This window comes from Phacochoerus africanus, chromosome 12, assembly GCF_016906955.1.
Source record: "Phacochoerus africanus isolate WHEZ1 chromosome 12, ROS_Pafr_v1, whole genome shotgun sequence".
Lineage (NCBI taxonomy): Eukaryota > Metazoa > Chordata > Mammalia > Artiodactyla > Suidae > Phacochoerus > Phacochoerus africanus.
Window position 1 is genome coordinate 67931222 of NC_062555.1, and position 18524 is coordinate 67949745.

Sequence of the window (18524 nt, forward strand, 5' to 3'; positions counted from 1 at the left end):
TCTGATCTTTAACCTGGTAAATCTTTGCATTTATTAATCGAACCTTATTTTGCCTTTTTTGTCTGTTTTCCTGGAGGGGTTTCAACCTCCTTGTCTTTCCTAGGAAGTGATGTGCGGAGTGTGCCTGTGTGCACTGCATAAGGTGGGAGAGGGAGAAGGGTGTGCACGCTGGGGGACAAGCGGGGAGAGGACTAATAATTGTGGGTGCTGCTACCATGCCAGGCCCTTTCCCAGACTGGACATCATTCCTCAACTATCAGATTCTATTTAGAAGTACTTAAAAGCACAGATAGTTTCTCTTTCTAGAGTCATCATGTGATTTGAACTCTGTTTTGTCTGGGCCACGAGAATTAGCCTAGATGTAGCTTCAGAACCAAAAGATCTAAGGCATTCTCTAATATAGTCTTCCTAAAAAAAAATCACACTTCCTACCAAAAAAAAATGTCTGTTTGGAATGAAGAAATTTTCCCTGTTGTGGTTTTTCTTTCGTTATTCCATTTTTTCCCCTGAAGGTATATTTTTGAAAGTCACAAGAAGGGAGTGTTCATTTCAGATACTGTCAGAGGAGCCTTGCCAGTTCAAATAAAAAGTGAATTAGGGACGGAGTGTGGTATGTGCTATGGCTTTCTCAGAGCTCAGTTCTATCTGAAGTCTTGTTCTATCTTATCTTCCCTCTCTTTGCCTTGATTCACCATAAAACACATGCCTGAGAAAGGTGAGGCCAGTGCAGGTGGCTGCTCTGTGGTCAGGAGGAATCTCCAATTTCCAGTCCAGACCACTCCTAGAGCACTTGCTATTCTGTGTAGGATGACATCCCAACTTATGGAAAAGTATCTGTTATGTGGTGGGTTACTTACTCTACAATTTCACGTTGACTTTTAAAGGGAACACCCTGTGACATTGCTTTCAGCATTCCTTATTATCTGACATTACCTTTTAGTCTTTGAGTTTGAAGAAAAAAATAGAACTATTAACTCTACCTGGAGTTAATAACTAAAGATGCAACATGCTCCTACGGGATATAAATGTATGAGTCTCCCTGAGAAAGAGGGAACCAATTTAAGAACTTGCCACATGTTGAGAACGGTTCGCAGAAATGTACCCGTTGCTTCTTAATGGAAGATAGGATCTCCTGGTTGAGTATACACGCCGAATGCCAATTAAAACATCACCTACCTTGAGGGCATTAACATGGAGCAAAAGAGAGTGACCAAGGGGAAGGTCAAAATAAACTTAGCAAAAGAAGAAGTCATGTCTGATAAAGAATAACCTGCATTATTTTCCGCAGAAATCCGCCGACTGCCTGTCGGTGACTGTGTAAGTGTGGAGGGTGATGGTTGAGCTCGTTTGCAAGCATCAGCTTTCTGTGACAGGCACCTCCCGAATGTGAGCAAAGTTCCTTAGGAAACAAGCTGCACTCTCAATTCCTCCTTGGACAGTTTGTCCAAGTATCTTGGTTCCAGAAGGAAATGAGACTCAGAACTTAGGATTGGCAAGAGTTGAGAGGTGGAGAGGCTTCTGTTTCTAGTTGGAGTTCATCCTGATCTAGCGAAGACTTTTCGGTCGCCACTGAATGCACTGGCGTTCTTAAGACAAATTGGATGTGTCTGCATCGGGTCTTTCCTGAAATAATCGCAAATGTATATGGTCTGTGATGCTAATATTTAGCTCTTTGGTGAAGTCCTTCACATCAGCTCCTAAACTTTTGGCAAATAACCAGGTAGACTTAAGCAAGCAGTTCTTTGTTAGTACAGCTGAAAACAGTGGGTGGGCCATTTTATTTTTTTCAGGTGAGAAAAGCAGCTGAGAAGTGAGCAGCTCCCATTGCTTCTGTTTGTTTGAAGCTCTTTTCCTCGGGGCTGTGTTCTCTTGGCTGGGTGTACCTGTTGATCAGGCTGCTTGACTGTAATTACTCCAGACAGCTTTTTGGCTCACAGTGTTGTTTCATAGGCTTCATAAATCATACAAATTATTACCGCAATAGAGAACTGTAATTACCCACAAACCCTGACATGCCAAAATGTGTATTAATTAGATAAGGTAATAAATACTTTACTGCACATAGCTATAATTATTACCTCAAAAGTGACATATATACATAGACTATCTTGATATTCTGCAGCAAATGGTTCAATGTGATGCTCAGTTCATCACAGAATTGTTATCTAACGTGATTAGTTAATGCTTTTGGAAGGTGTTTCTGATATGAGAAATAAAGTAGAAATGTTAAGTTTCAAACTTAATGTTATGATCAGAAGAAATCCACATTATAATTTGAGGGATTTCCTATGGTGATATGATTTATAAAAGTTTATATTTCTTAATTCTAAATTTGGGTTTATGTAGGAAGTTTTAAGAATGATGATTACATCTAAAATTTTGCTCATTCCATTTCTGAAACAATATGAAATGATGTCATTACTTGATAAAAATGAGGAATCTTTTGGGGTGGAAACAAGCATGCTGTTTCAGAATATATCCTTTTCATGCATAAGCCAGCCTGAAAATTCAGTGTAGAAAGAAATTCCAGAGTAGATTTGAAAGAACGTACTTGATTAAGGAACACTCATGTACTCAGCTCCTACCACATTGTTCTTACGTATTTTAATGATGGGGAAGTTCGAGCCTATAGGATAATATGAGGTAGAAGAGCGCTGCTCTATTCAAGTCTCTACCATGTCCTGGTTTCCTTACACAACCTATTGTTTTTCGACTCAGACTTTTCAATATATGCAGGAATAAAATGGATCTAATTCTTAATGTTCTAAATGTTGTGCATAGTAACATCTGTTTGTATCTCAGCGGATACACGTGACACATTACATTAAAATAAAAATTTTCAGGCTGAAGAGCAAAGAGGAACATGAAATATGATGCTACTGAGAGAGGGGTCAGCTCAACTGTTGTTTGATTAAATCTGTTCCAAAAAACATTAATACTGGTGGCTTCATTTAAGTAGAAGTATTCTTAAGAAACCTTTAATATGAAGAAATGAAATATAAGCTATGCCATATTTTCCTGTTTAGATAATTATCTCCATGAATCATTTAAAAGAGAAGGCAAGATAACTGACTCAGCTGCCTTCATGCTGTCATTATTGGGAAATTATTAGGGAGCATCATCTGAAAGGGAAATCATGCTGTAGGTAACGCACTAGCTGCTCCACGGTAGAGTTTTTCTCAAAAATATTAGAAAAGAGACTCCCTTGGAGATAAAAGAGTCTAACTGTAGACCAAATCTTCTGTATTTAGTCAACTTTTCAATGTCTGTCATTGCACCTGACTCATATTCGGCATCCAATAAATATGGGTTTAATAAACAAATGCAATTAAATGGCCTTTATCTTGGAGGACAGGGATTGATCGGCATTGTACTTTGTCTGGATAATGGTGTCATTATACTCGATAATTTTGGGACAATGCAGATAACTTAAAGATGCTGCTACTTCTGAGTGGAAATATTAGGGAAAGAGTGTGGCAGAACCACATAGAGAAGACTCTGTTTATACACACAAAATTTAGTCGATGTTCTGGGATTAATTTGTTCAAAAGCTCATTGTATATCACAGAGAAGACATACTGTTAACAAAAGAATAAAACCTTTGTTAATGTGATAGCAGAATATTGTAGTACATTCTCTGTATAAGCTAATAACTATATTTTGTTACTGATTATAAATATTAGCATATTAACTTTGAAAATGTAGCCTATATGCATATTTGCATAGTATAGTTTGTGATGCATTTTGTAAGAATTCAGGATACAGAAATTCTAAGGCATGAGCCAGTTCTAGGGTAGAATTTCTCTTCTTAAGGAATCCTGTGGTAATTGTCACATTAACTATGGCAGGAAAGTGCAATCCAAAAGAAATCCATTGAGAAAAGCTAGCAGCTTCGATTTTACCCCTAGTCTGGGAACTTCCATATGCCATGGGTGTGGCCATAAAAAGACAAAAAAAGAAAAGAAAAGAAAAACTATTGATAGTTCCAATTAGTGTTTCTGATTAGACGAGGTTAGATTATCCATGCCAATCCTTTGACTGAAAACAGAAATGACATATATTTTTAAATTAAAACTATTTTAATTTTAAATTAAAAATTAAATATATTTTTAAATGATTTGAAAAGTTTTTTGGAAGCCTTAGAAAGCTATCACAACTGTAAGAGCTCACCAAGCCAGCATCTTAGAACAATCAGTCACCCAGAGGGCTGGGTAGGGGACTAAGGGAATATGTTAATTCAGAAAAACTTGAACTTTGGAGCAAGAGGAATGCGAATAAAACCTCCACCCAACATTCAGAGTCTAACAAAAGACACCCACCCTTCAGTTAAGCTGTGTTCTGAAGGAGATGCAGCGTCAGAAAAAAAAAAATGTAAGCAGAAGGAAGCCATCTTCCTCCTACCTGGATGACAGGCTTTCTCAAGTAAAGCAAAGTGAGAAACGAAACGGGGAGCTGGGGAAGACACACCGTGTACCTCTTCTAAGGAAAACAGACTCCCCCGAAGTTACTGCATTGCACATCATGTCTGGAAATCTCAAAGTGGGACTTGCTCTTCACCCTTTTCAGAACTCCTGTTTATTCTTTCAGGAGAAATAACTTAGTCAATTGATCAGTCAACCACTTGTTCCATAGGTGGCCATAAAAATGCCCTGTCTAAATCAAGTGCTATAGGATACAAAAAAGGCGGGAATTCCTACTCTTATCCTTCAGATAATACCTCATTTTTTAAAATATATGAGCCAAATTGTTCAGGGCATGGAAGGACTTCATGTAAACATCTCTCCTGTCTTACTGAGAGATATTACACTTCTCCTAATTTAATCAGTTTACCTTATTTAATAAAGAACCACGTAGGTTCTCTGGTCTTAATTTCACAACTGTTATAGTTTCTGCACATTAATGCAGACATTTATGGAGTCTGGTGAAAGTTCAGGTATAGTCATAAAATTCAGAGAATGCAAGTCACCAACGATATGGATAAACCTCCCAAACACTTCTATTGTCAGGAATTAGTTTAAGTACTGGCCAGAATTTGCCATATAATTGGATAGCGATCTTTGTCCTAAGCTTAATATAGGACTCAAGAAACCGTAATAGGTGGAATTTGGTAATCTAAAAGATCAAAGATTTCATCTTTGTATCAACAGAGATTTCATCATTAAACACACATTAGTTGAACACCTAATCTGTGTCAAATACAATGCTAGTAATTATTACAGAAGATAAGAAAAAGTGTTTACCCAAATGGGATTGTTTATTCAAAATAGGCTTGTGTAACCAATGTTTGTGTCACTCTATTTTATAGTTCATTACTGAGACAATATATTTAATTAAACAATTGTTTAGTATATGCCTATTTTTTTGTTCATTGCTATACACTTCATACCTACAACACAGTGCATAGAAGACAGTAAATATTTGGAAAATGAATGAGTGATTTTTTAAAATGAATGAATAAAAGGAAAGTCTTCTTCACGCAACGGCATCTAGCCATAAATCTTTAAAAAGTGTAATATTCCTTTTGAGGACATGTAAAAAAAGAACATTGTAAGTAATTAAATTCCATCTAATGATTGCTCACATTGTGGCTCTTTTTAATGATGTTAATGTTAGGTGATTATTTCATAATTTTACCACTGGTAACTGCTGACATGATTCATGATTTCTGATTAAGTTCATCACTTTTTGTTTCTTTTGGGGTAAAAGGAAAGCAGCAGGAGATGAGCATAAAAAGGAGGAGAGACATAGGTTGTCATTCAGTTTTATGTGAACCGAAAGGTTTATAGGGAGGAACGGCTGGATGCAATTTCAGTAAGCAAGGATTTTGTGGAGAGATTAGATCAGTTACAAATTGCTAAATGTGATGGCTTAGATAAAAATTTTACCAGAGGCTTTAAAAGAAGTAGAGCATGTTTTGGGGAGAAGCAGTTGCCTTCTGGAGAGTATACACAGTATATATTTTTCAAAGCAAATGAAATGTGGTGAGATTATGTAGCTAGATCCTGCATTAGAATGAAATGATTGCATTTTCATTGAGAATGGGCACATCGTCTTTATACTTCAGCATATGTCATTTAGCAAAATATAAAATATATATTTTAAATGTTAACTGGAGAAAAGTAAAGCATGTATTATTCCTAGAAGAGGACCCACAGAGTATTTGATAAAGGGAAACACAATGGCCACATACATATGTGTGTATATATAGATACATAGATATAGGTAAGTATCTTACCCTTTCTTCCTTTATAATTAACTGTATCCTATGCTGAGTTTCTGATCTACAAAATATCTGGCATGTAAAAAGCCTGTCATTTTTGTCTGATTTGTCTTTCTCTTGGAAACAATCTTTAGGTCATCTCTTATCTCTTTTATTAAACTGTGTTGTAATAACTAGAATATATTTCTTTAAATCCCTCTGAAAACTTCAGGTGTTCAACTGCGTTTTGTTCAGAAAATTTTCAAAATGTCAAAAATGGTCACATTTTGGAAAGATAATCTTTTCTGGAATTCTTATTGAAGGGTGTGTGTGTGTGTTCTGATGGTTGATAAACAAGGAAGCAGGAGAGATGTGGCATGAAAACTTCAAAATTCACTTCTTGCTGAAGAGTGGCCAATGTTACAAAACCATTCAGAATAAAATGTTGTTCAAATTGGGCAGTTTGTCCTCAACACATCAGAAGTTCTGAAATCTTCCTGAAATTGGGCACAACTTCACATTGCACTCTTGAGCTACAGCTTTGGCAGTTAAAGTGCATTTATTATCATGAAGAAAAATGCAGTTAACCTTTACTTATAGAAGTTTCTTAAAAGCTACCTTAGTTATAAGGAATACTCTGAAACTTTCCACCTAAAAAAAAACCCCAATGAATCAAATGGGTGCTTTTAATACTTCCATACAACTAGATGAGAACATCAGAGAATTTCAACAGTGACTATACTTGAAAAAAGTATACAAAGTATGTTAAAATCACTCAAAAGAAACTCCTTCTTAGTCTGCATTGGTGTCATGCTATGGCTGAAGCCCTTGGGCCAGTGCCTTAAAAGCACAATTTGGCCACTTAACTTTGGAAATACATACGTAGCCTAATATGTATCTTATGCACAATCAACATGAGCCATCTCCAAGCATGTGGTCGAATTCAAGGATACAACTGAGAAATTTAAGTACCCCCCAAATAAAAAAGAATGTGAATTCATTTTAGAAAAGCACCGAAGGCATTATTTCACCGCATTCTTCAACTCTTTTGAGTTAAGGACACATGGGGTTAAGTGACATGCCCAAATCAATCAGCACAATATCAACAGTGAATTATAGTGGAAATACTGATAGTGACAACCTTAAAGTCAAATGCATTTTTTCTTCTTCCTTTTTCAGTATTTAAAATCATTAAGAGCAAAAACTGGTCGAAAATTAGGATGGTCTGATTCATTTTTGTTAGAACGATCCCATCCTCATTTATGATGTTTTTCCTAATGTGAAAAAAAAAATCACTATTTAGGCTAAGGCATGATATTATCACCTCGGTTTGGGGTTTCCACAGAATTTAATTAGAAACTGAACAGACTTGATCATTTGAGTCATCAGCTCGTTCATAAACAGAAACTGTGTAGAATTTGTTCATTAAGCGTATAATACTGATAAAAGGCCCAGCAAAGGAGTCATACCTGCTTTTACAGGTGTGGCTAAATATCTCTTCCAGAGATATCCACTGAACTCTGGTGGAAGGGGCTGGTAACAATCAGCCAGTAATGATCCTAATGCTTTCTGATGTGTCCATTTCTGGTTTCTTTGGACATACAGCACGTTTCTGCTCTGCTGTCCTGGGACAGTGGGCCACAACAGACAGGAGAAACCAGAGCTCATATCGTCAAGGGAAGGTTAAGATGAATAAGATTATTGAGATCAAGTCTGTCTATAAGTAAGGCATAATTGATTAGGTCCAGAGCCAGGAGGGAGTCAGGGAGCCAGGTAGGTATGGCCAAACAAGAATAAAGCCAGGTGATTCAGCTCCATAACATAAACAGGCTACTGGAGCACCTCAGACAATCTCTGGCTTAGTCATGAAGCTTCTTAGATGCTTCCTGCTGAGGCGAGAGCCAATTGTGAGAATCATCCTGCAGTTGACTATAAGCAGTCCCCATTGCAGAGGGGTTAAGAAGATTAATCAAGCTTGACTAAGGGGTGCATGTCTATATTTAGGTGAGAAAATCTCTCACGTCACTTTAATGTTTTACAAAGGATCATCACTGGAAACAAGCTGATTTCCCAAGTTAAATCTGGGGGGTGCTGACGAGCTGTTTTCCCAGAGTCTTTGCAGCAGGCTCCTTCTCCCACTAGATTCGAGGGCTCTGCAGAAGGCCTCCATGGTACCCAGCACCTGTGCTCTGTGTGCCTTCTCTGTGGAGAACTCTGCTGAGAAGATCCCCTTGGACAGACCGTGCTTTTGCTTTCTGAGTTGATAGAAGCTTTGCTTTTTGTGGACAGAACTTAGAGTCTGAGCTGAGTTCATCCCAGTGGGAAGTCACTCAGTCAGTTTCACTGTCACAGTCTCAATACTCTTTCTAATCTAGTTGCAAATAGGAAAAGTTGGACTTTTGCGAAATCAGCAGGAAAGAGTCCCACCTAAGGGTGAGGCGAATTGAAATTAAGATTGTGAAATAGATGCCTTGAGCATCAATCGGAAATGTTTTTAAAGAGAAAGTGTGAGTAAGGAAGACTGGATGCTGACGTATGCTGCCTTTGTGTCAGGGTCTCTTGGCAAGAGCTCTTACACGTTCCAAAAATCAGGTCATGGGAGTTGGCACCGGTGCCTAATATAGAATGAGATTTTGAGGATACAGTACCCTCAGAAACAGGAAAACTATTTATAGATCTAATAAGGTTAATAATGTGATATGAGCTTTATACATTCATCAAAGACCTCAAATATTTATCGTACTAACACTCTCTTCTTTTTTACTTACAACATTCTTCTAAAGTAAACAATGCCTACTATTATTATACTGGTTTTAAAGAAAGAGAAATCAATATCCAAATGACTTAGGAATTTACTCATGCTTACGCAATGAACCAGGGCTAACCAGACCCAGCTGGTTCATAGTTTGGTGCCATAGTTGCAGAGGAAGGATCTTAATCCTGAAAAAGAAAGTGTCCCAGCGTTAAAATTAAACTCCATTTTCTAATCTCTGTGGCCATTGACTATGCATCCATTTATTTTTAGTGTGATTTCCTTTTTTAAAGAAATTATACATAGCTGTAGCTCACCATTTGAAAATATCTCTTTGGAATCGTACTTATCAACAAATAATTTAGGAGAAAAATGATGGTGTTAGAAAATCATCAATGGCTGCTAAAACCTGTAGGTTAAATTTTAATGAAAAAGAGGGTATTTACATAGTCTCAAAGTATCTCCTCAAAAACTGCTTATTAACTGCAGTGGGGAAATAGGAATGAAAAAAATGAGGAAGCTGGTGGAGAGCACCCTGATCAGGTGACTAAAATTAAACTCATCGATGTTATATTTTCTGTTTTTACTAATTGTTCAGTGGTTGAATTAGAGGGTGTTCTTATTTTTAGGAAGGATAATTGTATTTATTTCGGGATAAAAGGCCCAATGTTACCTTCGTCTTTCTCTTAAATGGTTCGTATAAATAAAGAAGAGATAGAGAAAGAGGCTGCTCAGGCAGATAGGGCAAGGTGTAAATAGTTGGTCAGTCTACGTACCTATTTGTTGAACGTCTCGAGTTTTGGAAATCTTCATGAAAAAAGACTTGAAACATCCTACTGATAATTGAGAACTTGTGATGCCTCAGAAACTGCTGTCAACAGGGCCTGTATTGGTGACCAAACACGTGGAGCGGCTCTTGGGGTTTGAGAATGTTTACCTGTTTCCCGAAGGATGTCTTACTATGTTGTTTTCCATTTATACTACAGTATAAAGTAGGACAGAGACCAGAGCTTTTTCTCAAAGCCAATACTCTTATTCCTCTAATTCCAAAAGTAAATAGGTAGCCAGATCAATAGAACACACAGATGTCTTTATGGCCTGTTCATCCCTTGGCCCGAGCTCTCTCTATCCAGTAGCAGTTCATGTTTTATATTTTCTTCCTTTGCTAAGAAGGATTAGTTTGATTGCGAAAGTTTGTCGGTGCTGTGTGACTGTGGTTCCTATCGTGTCCTCGATCTTGAGGACGTGTTATCCTCAAGCAGAGGAAAGGACCACGTACATCTCCACGTCCCTTCCTCCATCCTCTCAACTCTCTGTGCATAATCGGAAGTAATTGAGACCAGTGGTGATTGAGGGATAGTTCAAACAAGAATGGAAAAAATACATTCCTTACCGCAAATAAAAGACGCACTGTAGACACCACTTTCTGTAAAGTGCACACACTAAATTGGTCATAAATCGCCTTTATTTAAAGCCTCCATATTGCGACGGTCTTGTAAGATCAATGATCATTTGTTATAGGTGACAAGACAAAATTTCAGTTAATTGGTAACAAGTAAAAACATGAACTTGATATTATCTTTATTTTTAAAAATTATCCGTTCAGTATTCACAACCATTTAAATTGATTTCTAGACATGTACATGGTTTTTGCCAAATTCCAAAAAAATAGCAAATTGCATTTAGTGTGATAGAAGGGCATTGATTTTTTTATCTTATTTCTTGTACATGCATTCAAAACAATGATTGTACATGTAGATAATTTAGCGAGAATATTGGAGTATTGCTCAGGCCAAACTTGCAACATTGATGTATGCCTCAGTCAAAAAGATTTATAATAATTAGTGCAAAATAATATACATAATACTAATTATTATTATCATCCAGCAACTAATTTTTGATTTCTCATAAGTGCAGGGCATATAACAAAAGCTATATGGTCCTCCACTCTTATGGGACTCAGAACCTGGTAAGATAATTTATTCAATACATATTGTAAAAGTGATTAATATGAGGAAAGTGCTATTCTACATCTTTATAAAGTTCAAAATTGTAATCTTCATTAAAATTCTAGGAGGCATGAAGTATAACTTTTTTCATTTTACGTATGTATAAAATGAGATACAGTGAGGTTAATAATTTCCCCAAGGTCATGTAGCTAGAAAGTGGTGGAATCAGGCTTTGAACCAGACAGTCTAGGTCCAAATTCCATTCTCTAATCACTGCACAAGGTTAGCTGTCCTGGAAATGATGAGCGTTGTCATTGTCATCATCACTAGGACTCTGCTGAGCACGTCATGTACCTTATCTCATAAGCGAAGTATGTGACACCATGCCTCCTGTATAGTAGATGATCAATAAATAGCTTCTTAAAGAAGGCGTGAAAACACTTCGCAATTCCAGTGTGTGGTCTTTGATGGTGCTGACACAGGTTAAGCTCACTCTTCTTATTTTGACTTTCAAAAGCATTTACTATATATGCCACATAATTTGGCATCTTTTATTATAGCATCTCATTCATTAAGTGGTGGTCATGTCACCTATCTAGCATGCTTTCAAATTACTTAAATATAGAGGTTGTCTTCCACAACTTTTTATATCTTAAATGCCTATCAGGATACCAGAATTCATGCAGGATTTAGTCTACATTACACATACATTTGTGAACCTATGAATCGCTAGATTCTGGATCGTAATAGAGTCTTAATTCTTGCATCCTTCTTAGAAAGCAAGAAGCATAACCAATCACCCTGCTAGCCTGAAAGAGTTAACCGCCCTCTGTGTTGAAACACTAAGCTACCAGTGAAGTTTTACTCACCTTGGCTCATCACTGAGTCAGGCAATCAATCTTCCTCTATTCCTGCTTCAGATTCTCATCGCAGATTCATTCTCTCTTTCCCACTCCCTCCTTCCTTCCCTCTTAAATTTTGCTTTTCTTCCTATTTTCTTAACAGATTAGGAAAAAAAAAAAAACTTTCAGGGGTGATGATCACAGACAGGTTTTATAAAAGCAACTGCCTTTAATCCTGAATTTCAGAAAGAACTTGATTCAGTTGTCAGTCCGAGAAAGTAGTGTTTTCCAGGGGACAAAAGGAAAGGGTGGAGTAAAAGTAAGAGACAGATACAGCAGCTTTGCAACAACTCAGCTGCTCTAGCCAGATAATGGAGAAAGGAGGCGAAGGAGAAAAATGTCCACAGAGACACCGTATTTATCAAGGCGGTAAACTGCTGTTTGAGAGAGAATACCTCCTTTTTTTGTCTGTCCTCATCTCTCAGGCTCTCACCTAACCTGTGAGCTCCATCATTTGGTTTTCTATTTCCAAAACATTACAGAGACCTCAAAACACTTAGGAAAAGCCAGAGAGCACGTGGTGACTCAGGGCATTAAAGATGGAGGACAACTTTCTAATGATTGGACTGCCAAATTGCCTAATTCTGCAAGAAGAGAGGCAAGAAGCATAAGGAACGGAATTTTCCGCAGCAACGTTATTTGGAAAAAATTAGAAGGAAACTATAACCACCTACCTAAGATGGGATATACCATATGTATCAGATTAGGAAGTGAATTGTTTGACTACCAAGCAGTTGGTATTTAATAATGTTAATAATAGTGAAATCGTGCTTTGTATTTTAATCTTCACACTAACAGTATGAGGCAGATACTGTGTTACTTGCACTTTGCAGATGAGCAGTCAAAGGCACAGAGGGGTAAAAAGCTTGGAAAATGTACCAATGGTGAGTGGCACAATGGAAAATGGAATCCTAGGTGTTTGTTTCCTAAATCTGCAAGCTTAATTCATACATATCCAAAAGCACACACATCCCAACTACATGCATAAGAATTATATATCATACACAGTAATTATTACATACATCATATGGTATTAAATATGTATATATATATTTGCTTTTTAGGGCTGTACCTGTGGCATATGGAAGCTCCCAGGCCAGGGGTCAAATTGGAGCTTCAGCTGCTGGCCTACACCACAGCGCACCACAACGCCGGATCCTCAGCTAAGCGAGGCCAGGGGTGGAAGCTGCATCCTCATGGATCTTAGTCGGGTTTGTTAACTGCTGAGCCATGAAGGGAACTCCTGTTATTACTGTATCTTTTGTACCATAATGAATTACTCATAAATCTTTCCAAGTTTTGGGCAAGGTTTATAATCAATTCATGGTCATTTTATTCTGTTAGATTTTTCACCAGTCTGTTTACATCTGCTGTAATAAAAGAGAGAAGATATCTGAGGTCCACTTGAGCCTTCTCTCTTTGCCTCCAGCTGTCCTGACCTTCTGTCATGCAGGGATCGCTGAGGAATTCTGGATGACCCTCAGTCCTTCAAGGACTGGCAGTTGAGTGAACGAGAAAAGCAATGAGGGAAATCAAAGTCTTTGACAGGCTTTGTCCTTGTATAAGTTTTATTTTAGAGATGAATTAAAGTCCTCATTACATCACAAGAAGCTTGAGTAATATCTAGATGTCAAATCCTCATTGAGTCCCTGAAGAGTGAAGAGATGTTTTTAACATATTACCAGAAGTTAATCTATTTTGGAATTCAGCATTATTTCCTAGAAATAAGAATTCAGTACAGCATATCTATTTATTCAATGATATGATAAATAACACACCTACTTTTTGCAAGATGCTTAAACTCCAATTATAAAGAAGTCTGAGCCTCTGCCTGGGGGAGCCCATAGTCTTTTGGGGATGAGGCTGAGAAGTTGGGGGCAGGGAGAAAGACACAGGAAAATAAATACTAAGGATTAAGTACAATTCAATTAAAACTGTAAATATAATATAATTAAGAGTGAAATGAAAGAAATACCAGGAGGTTATGGAATTAGGAAAGGACCTTTTAATTATACCAAGAGCCCAAGAATAGCAGAGAGATATCTGGGGTCACTTTTAGAGACATAAATCCTGTGTAAAGACTCGTAAGATGAATAGGAACTCACCATGTGACCACGGATAGGAAGGAAGGTGTGGGATATCTTTTAGTTACTCAGCACATTGACTTGAAATTCCATTTAGGGAGTTCCCATCATGGCGCAGTGGTTAACGAATCAGACTAGGAACCATGAGGTTGCGGGTTCGACCCCTGGCCTTGCTCAGTGGTTTAATGATCCGGCGTTGCCGTGAGCTGTGGTTTGGGTCGCAGACGCTGCTCGGATCCCGTGTTGCTGTGGCTCTGGCGTAGGCCGGTGGCTACCGCTCTGATTCGACCCTTAGCCTGGGAACCTCCATGTGCCACCACGGGAGCGGCCCAAGAAAAGGCAAAAAGACGAAAAATAAAATAAAATAAAATAAAATTCCATTTATATCTCTGTGTAAGTTACTGTTTGTGGAGTGCTTATTTCAAACTGTATCTTTGAATACTGCTGGTGATATTAGTTGAGTAACTATTTATCAACACTTTACTGTTTCTGGCTGCACTGTGCCAGTTTGCTCATCTCATTTGGCTCTCAGTCTGTAATGGACTCTCTCATAACAATTATGACTGACTGTCTTTAGGGAAAAATATTGTAAATACTTGTAAATTATTGGGGTCTACATAAGCTAAAGCTTCTACCATAATAATAGCAGGCCTGTGACTCATACATTATAGGTTAACAGTTGTGCAATAAATCTTATCTGTCATAGACAAAATAATGAAGGGTTTCTCTAGTCAAATCTTATCTATCATAGACAAAATAATGAAGGGTTTATCTAGTCAAATCTATCTAGCCAGGCCTCATGAACTACCTGTTTCTTACCACAGGTATGAGAGATAGACCAAGATCAACCACAGCGGAATGACAAAAGAAATTTTTAATTCGACAGAGATAGTTGGCTTAATTCGCAAGTACTGACTGTAATTTATTCAATAAATTATCTGAACATATATCCAAATTCATGATCTATATCAAGGTTTCTCAACCTTGGCACTATTGATGTTTTGGGTTTGATAATTCTTTGTCCTGTGCACTGTGAGGTGTTTAGCAGTGTCTCTGTTCTCTATGCACTAGATGCCAGTACCAGTCTCCTTTCTCTGTGTGCGAGGCATGGTGTATCTCCAGGCATAGCCACATATCTCCTGGGGGTTACAATAACCACCCTGAGAGCCACTGTTAAATTGTTAAATTATATAACCTTCTAAGGAAGACACGCTAATCGTTCCCCATTTTTACAGATTAAAAAGAAAAACCTAGAAAGTTCAATTTACAAACACAGGCCCCAGTTATTCCCATAATGCCAATTAAACGTCTACTCTAATGAGACTAAGGAAAATATGCAAGTTCAAAATTTACTATGAATTTTCTCTATAACAAAAGATTTTTGAAGATACAGTTGTGCTGACAGTAGAGGTCTCTTGCATTAAATTGGAGAGAACAAACTTATAGATCTGTGGAAGTACTAGCATAAAAAATTCAGCACATTCTAATAATAAAGTATTTCCTACGTCCCCAAAATGAATGGCTTCAGTCTGGCCATTTTTAATGAATTATCTCTTTATCAAAAATTATTTCTTGAACATCTCTTTTTATGAATCCCTCTTTAACTGTGGGGACAGGACATGTAAATTACCAGACATAATTATAAGGAAAGGCAAAAAGTTTTAAACAAAATGAATGTGGTATCACAAGACAGCACTTGATTAGTTATCATCTGAATAATAGATGAAACAATAGTTACCAGTTCCAAAGAAGAGGAAGTATTTGAGAGTTAGGTAGTCTGAGAAGGCTTCCTAGAAGAGGTATGACCTGACTTACCTATTGAAAAATTAAAAGATATGAGTAGGAAGAAATCTCAGTAATTGAGTAAGCAGTGAGACAGTGAAGTGAGAAAATTCTAGGGGAATTTGGAGAAGAATGAGTAAATACCTAGGGTAGAATGGAGGATTAATACAGGAGATTCATGAGACATGAAGTTGAAAAGGCAGGTGGACTGAGACTTCAGAGTTCTGAGTAATACACTAAAGAGTCTGCCTTTATCTTTTAGGAATTAGTTTTTGTAACAGATTTTCCAGGAACAATGTAACACAATGAAGGTAGTTTTTCAAGAGATAAAACTGGTATCTATTTTGTAAAACCCGTTACAACAGAGTACTCAGAAGCCTAGGGTAATCTTAAGATACAAGATTTTTTAACTTAGAAAAGTTGTGGCAATGGTGAATAGCCTATGGTCATTGCAAGAATATCTGTATCAGGTGCACCATTCCTTCATTTTGGCAATTTTAATCACATTGATTCTGATCCGTACATAGTAGAACTGATGATGGCCACAGATCCAGGACCAGAGTCCCAATGATCAAATTAGCAATAGCAGTCCAGCCCGTTAGGCTTCTCCTCATTTCGAGGTAGCGCCCTTGACGTTGCTTTTCTCTCCTTTTTTTCTTTTTGGTACTTCAATGGTGGTATACCAATGGTCCTGTGGTATTCTGTGTTTTGGCATGAAATCAAAGATCTCCTAAAAGCAGCCTTGGTGTTATCAGTTTAACTCTAGGGAGTATGAATCAAAGTTACCATTATTCAAGGAACAGGGCAGTGGTAGATTAAGGCGACTATTTGATTTAAAGAATCTGTCACTATAGGTGACATGATCTAAACTAATGAATGGTACCTATCAGTCTGAAGGATCAAAGTAGGGGTATCCATACCATGCATTGTTTGGCCATATTGTTGGTTGCTTATTCCTGCTCTTCCTCTTCCAATCTGCCCAACCTTGATTCTGCCATGTAAGGATAGGTAGAGAAATTACATAGAAACCCATCAATGAGTGCTGAAATACTGAGGAACTCTGGTGAGGAGAAATGTTGGATACATAACATGGGAACTTGAGTTGTATTGTCCAGGACATTTCAGGTTTTCATAAATGTTACTGGAGAATGAGTTTCTGAACTTAGAGACATGTTACAATCAAAAAAGTGATGCAGATGATGGTAATATTAGCAACGTCTGGAAAAATTCTGCATAGACTGAATCGGAGAAGACTCACCTAGTTCCAGAAGCTCAGGAAAATCCCTCAGGCCACCCAAATAAATGTCCCATCTGCTTACTGATGCCTGAAATTACACAGTAAGAGTTTCGTTTCTTAGCCCCAAGCATTTGGTTCCTGTTAAAATGCAAATCTCCTGGGCATGGCAATACTTTAAGTTGCTGTATATCCCCGAAAAAAAAAAAAAAAAAGTATTTTCAGAGACTTTCTTTGAGGTGGGTTTTGACAAGGGGAGAATATGAGGCCTCTGGAATGTGGATAGGGTTGCAGCAGTACAGCCTTCATAGACAGGGACCAGGGCCAGATGAGAGATGGGAATAAGAAGAGAAGAATGCAAAATGAAGAGGGAGCATGAAAAGACCTCGCTGTCACTTCTGGATCTAAGAGTTGGTTTTTCTGCTTGAGAATATCTTCCCTTACTGATTTACATCTGTGTAAGGTGATCACAGATACGGATGTGAGACTCAGTGAAAGTGTAGCTCTGCACATGTGTACTTAGGGTGAGGATAGCCTCTCTTCTAACCCATTAGTGTGATCGCTTGTGATAAAGCTTTACCAATTTGGGTTGTGGTGCATGGAAATTACTCTAACTAACCCACCCCCCTTTTTGTTGATTTACAGTATCTTTCTTAAACATAACTCTGCAATGTATTGGAAAATATTATGAATTTCTCATCAGGAACACTATATATAAGCATCCCAGCCTTCTTTTAACCATGCTCTGAAATAGCACCACTAGTTTAGTCCATCCTATTCACTAAATTATTGAAATTGCTCTTAGGAAACCTATACAGACTGTTAATGCTGAAAAAGTCATAAACAAATTCCAAACCACACTCACATTTGTGAAAAATGCTTTCCCTGAAAGAGAATTTAGTCTTGTTGAGGTTGAAGTCAGTGACGAAACATCTGTAAGACACTGAGTAGGACTTAGCGTCGTTTGAAGAAAGGTCTAGTCATGGTCGGCTGTACTCTGACATTTTGCTGCTTCCCAAAACTCTCTTGTCAAAATAAGAAAGCACTTATAGGTATAACAAACTGGATTAAAGGAAATGCTTTTGAAGGGAATGAATATAATTCCGTGATGATCTCTTTGTTCCATGTGGATTTGCGGAGTTCTGATTTGTTTAAATATCCTAATATCAATATGACTTACCTATTCAGATATAGACAATATCAAGAAAATAATGAGAATCAATTGAGAAAACAGTAACAGAAATGTTTACCTTTTATTCCTTATTCCAAACTAAATTCTCATTCAATTGTCTGAAAATTAAAGTGAAAGTTTGCTTTTATCTGTTTTACACTAAATGAAGTGATCAATTCAGGCAGGAGGTCGTAGCCTCCGATATTGTATCTCAAAGCATCTGAATTCTGAAGATTTGGAAGCCTTCCAGTCTATTCTCTTTATTTAAAAGGGATGAAAACTGAGCCCAAGAAGTTGAGCGATGCACCAAGAGGTCCCCCCGAAAGCAAGCCCTTGATGTGCTTTCCTAATTCCCTACAGAGTGAAGATTCAGCAGGCATTCTGCCCCATCGTAAATGGTCGATATGCTTAAGATTTTAGGTTTTGATGAATTTCGAAACAGCCACATGTT